Here is a 4,432-nt window from a genome sequence, read left to right as displayed (position 1 = left end):
GTCTTTAACTTAAAGCTAAGTACCCTGTTGGGGAAACTTTTTCATGCTCCTTACCGATGTCAGTAAAAGTTAATAATTGCATTACTTGTGGGAAGCAAATACCTCATAAGGATTTTCATTTGTACTGTATTCCTTGCCTAAGACCTGACCACGACATACCTTGCTGTTGGTTTTGTGCTTTATTTAATCAGCGCACTATCCATCGTCGGGTACATTTTTGCTTCAAAATATTTCGGTTCTTGTTTTAATTATCCAGAAATGATGTCGGTTAGCCATCCGACTACCGGAATACCAAAAAAATGCAAAGAAAAAGACAGAGACAGACCGCTGAGGTCCAAAACTGCCAATGACGCTTCTCCTAAGCCAGTCGCCAGTTCGCCGGTACTCGGTGAGGTGCTTTCGCAGCCCCTGATACCCGCTACTTCTGATTCGCAGGCCTCTACTAAGACTCATTCGGAGTCCGGTATGCCGCGAGATGCTTCACATAAAGAACCCGTGGATGTCTCTACCTTGGATGGGTCCGGATCTGCTGAGCAGGCACCAGCTTCTGAGGGTGTATTCAGGCCTACAGACTTGCATATTAAACCGACTCCAACTTCATTGCTAAGGCCTAAATCTTGATCTATGTCTAAAAAACCGATGCCCAGGCCACATGTTCAGGCCCCTATGCCTAAAAAACAAATTATCAAAATGGCTGAAGATTTAATTACTCTAATCAGGGGTAGTTAACCCCCCCTTCCAAGAGGCCTAGGACTGAATTTGACTATGAATCTTCTGAACAGGACTCTGTTTCTTCTGACTCTTCTAATGATCTGGATTTATCCATACCTACTTATGAGGACTCTGATGCAGAGGATTCCATTCCCTCTGCTTCTCAGTCTGAGGATTTCTCTTTTGGGGAAATTTTACATACCTGGGGAAAGACAGGATTTCTCTGAATCCAAAAAGAGGCTTAGGGATTCCCTTCTTCCTCAGCATAGGCCTTTGGCTATACCTTCTGTTCTAGATATTGTTGATGATGTGTTTTCGGAATTCAGTATGGCCCCTGATTCCTTGCCTCCAGCCCCTAGCAAATGAGACAGGTACTACAGGGTTCCTGAGTCCCACAAATTCCTTTTCACAAATCCTGTTGCAGACCCTGAAACCATTTTTCAGGGACCCGAGGGCATTAAGGCTTCTACTGCTAAAACCCTACCCCTTGTGATAGAGACCAGGGTGCTGGATAGATAGGATAAAAAGGTTTATACATCTGCAACCTTAGCAATCAGGACTTTAAACTGTCAATTCCATATGCTAAAATATCAACAGCATATTATGGGACTACTTAAATAGAAAATTATGTTGATTTCTGACTGTGTGGAGAATAAAGATTTGCAGGATTTATTTCATTCAGCTGAACAAGTTGGCAAACATACTTTGCAATGTGGTTTTGATTCCTTAGAGGCCTCTTGTAGGGCTGCTGTTACTGGGTCTGTGCTTAGAAGGCATGCTTGGCTTAAGGAGCAATCTCTGCCTGATCATGTTAAAGCAAAACTTTTGAATGCTCCTTTACAGCAGGACCACTTATTTGACAATAAAGCTGAAGAAGTTCTAAAAAAGATGGAAGATAAAGCTAAATCGATGCAAACTGTGAAAGATTTCTTACAAGTGCAACCTCCTAGATTTAGTAGGCATTGGCTTACTAAGAACTGGTCCTTTCCAGCTCCTTCCAGAGCCACTACGGCCAAACCCAGACATTCCAAAACCACCAGGTTTCAGTCCCAGGGGACTTTCAGAACTAAGCAATGGGGTGCTTCCACTTCCAAATCTGGAAACAATAAGGCACCACCCTATGGTAAACAGTCTCAATGACTTCCCTTTGGAATGACCAATCACTTACCTCTTAGCCGCCCCTTTGGGGGGAAAACTGGCTCTTCACTCAAGAAACTGTCAACTTATGACCCAGGACAAATGGGTTTTAAATACAGTGTCCCAGGGATACAGATTTCATTTCCACATGCTGCCAACACCAAGGGGGTGGCCAGACCTGCCCCCAAATCAGTGGGCAGAGGCTCAGAAACAAGTACTTTCCCTCCTAAACATGGGGGATATTAACTAGTACCAGAAGAGGAAAAGGGACAAGGTTTCTATTCCAGACTTTTCCTGGTACCCAGAAAAGACAAATCATGGCATCCAATTCTGGACCTGTCTCCTCTAAACACCTTTCTGGACATTCCAAAATTCAAGATGCTGACTCTTCACCAGTTACTTCCTATGCTAGGCAAGGATGCCTGGTTGGCAACCCTTAACTTAAAAGAGGCTTACCTGCATATCCCAATCAGGGAATCTTGCAGAAGATTCCTACACTTCAAAGCAGGCTGCATGCATTATCAGTTCTCTGCACTGCCCTTTGGCTTGTCTACTGTGTCCAGGGTATTCACAAAGTGCCTGGCTCCAGTAATTGCATTTTGCAGGTAAAGAAATATTCAAATATATCCATATATATATATATATATATATATATATATATATATATATATATATATATATAATTGTCTAATTCAGGCAGAAAAACAGGCCCTTCTTTTACAACATTTGGCATTTGTAAAAAGACTTCTAACCTGTCTAGGGTACACCATAAACGAAAAGAAATCTCAACTGGTACCCTCTCAAAAAATTACATTCCTGGGTGCAAGCTTGAATTCAACTGCCCAGATGGCTTTCCTTATGCCAGAAAAGCAAATTCATTTGGTGACTTACTTCAAACAGGTGGCCACAAAAACCCTGCTATCTGCAAGGCAAATACTGCAAGCCTTGGGGTTCATGGCCTCATGCATTCTTCTAATTCCATATGCAAGACTGCATATGAGGAAACTTCAGTGGTACTTAAAAATTTTATGGAGTCAACATTGTCACAGTCTGGAAACAATAATTCCTATCATAACTTGCCTGCGCCTAGAGTTCCTATGGTGGGCAGAGGCCTGCCACCAAAACAAGGGACTGCCATTCACACTACCCCCTGCCACCCAAACCCTAACTACAGATGCATCAGACTATGCATGGGGGGCTCATCCGGGAGGGAAGTGCATTCTGGGCAAATGGAGCCCAAATCAAATGCACCTTCATATCAGTCAAAAAGAAATGCTAGCTGTACAGAATGCACTGACAGCCTTCAAATACTACCTTCATCCAGGACAATTACTGATAAAGACAGACAACACCACGGTTATGTGGTACATAAACAAGCAGGGGGGTACACATTCCTACCCCCTCTGCAGACTAGCCATGGCATTGTGGAACATGGCCTTGAGCTACCAAGTACAATTACAAGCTCAATTCCTGCCAGGAAAGCAAAATGTTCTGGCAGATGAACTAAGCAGAAATCTCATGGACCCTCATGAATGGAAACTGGAACCACGGATTTTCAACATGTTGACACGCAAATGGGGGAGCCCAGACATAGATCTTTTTGCCTCACCCCAGAACTACCAGTTGGACAAATTTTGCACAAGAACTCATCACAAAAAAGCCTGGAAAGTGGATGCTCTGTCGTTCAGCTGGAAAAACCTATCAATCTATGCCTTTCCCCCTCTGCCTTTGCTCTCCAAAGTTCTACTAAACGTCAAACAGGACAAACCAAAAATTATTTTGATTGTTCCAAACTGGCCTCGCCAACACTGGTACCCACTCCTGCGCAGTGTGTCAAGCATTTCTCCGTGGCACCTGCCTCAGACACCTTCCTTACCGTCTCAGCAGGAGAACCAAATTCTGCACCCCCAACTCCAAACATTGAATCTTGCAGCTTGGCTAATCACTTAAATTCACCCTTAGCATCCCTCAGCAAACCTGTGATGGATGCCATTTTGGAGGCGAGAAGACCTAGTACTAGAAAATCTTATGCTGACAAATGGAAAAGATTCTGTGCCTGGAATCAATCTCAAGGGATGAGCACAGCAGTGCCCAATTTACCTCATATTTTGCAATACTTAACTGAGATACTTCATAAGGGCCTATCTTTTTCTTCCATAAAAATCCATGCCTCAGCCATTTCAGCTCATTACAACACAGACCCCCCTCTCTTCTCTCATCCTCTTCTAAAGCAGTATCTCAGAGGGGCCAAAAACTTAAGACCACCCAGGAGAGCTCCAACCCCTGTCTGCACCTTAACTTTGTATTGGAGAAACTCACTCTGCCTCCTTTCGAGCCAGCTGCAACTGCAGACTTAAAATTTCTTTCTTGGAAAACAGCCTTCCTTTTAGCAATCACTTCAGCTAGAAGGATATCTGAATTACAGACCCTTATGGCAGTAGAGCCTTTCATCATCTTTCATGCGGACAGGGTGTCACTCAGGACCAATCCATCATTCATACCCAAGGTGGTATCCAGTGTGGCTCTTAATCAGTCCATTCATTTGCCAACTTTCTTTCCCAATCCACAGAATAAGGGAGGGCAG

This window comes from Protopterus annectens, chromosome 9.part0, assembly GCF_019279795.1.
Source record: "Protopterus annectens isolate FY-2018-M chromosome 9.part0, PAN1.0, whole genome shotgun sequence".
NCBI classification, from domain to species: Eukaryota; Metazoa; Chordata; order Ceratodontiformes; family Protopteridae; genus Protopterus; species Protopterus annectens.
Note: the sequence above shows the minus strand (reverse complement) of the source record.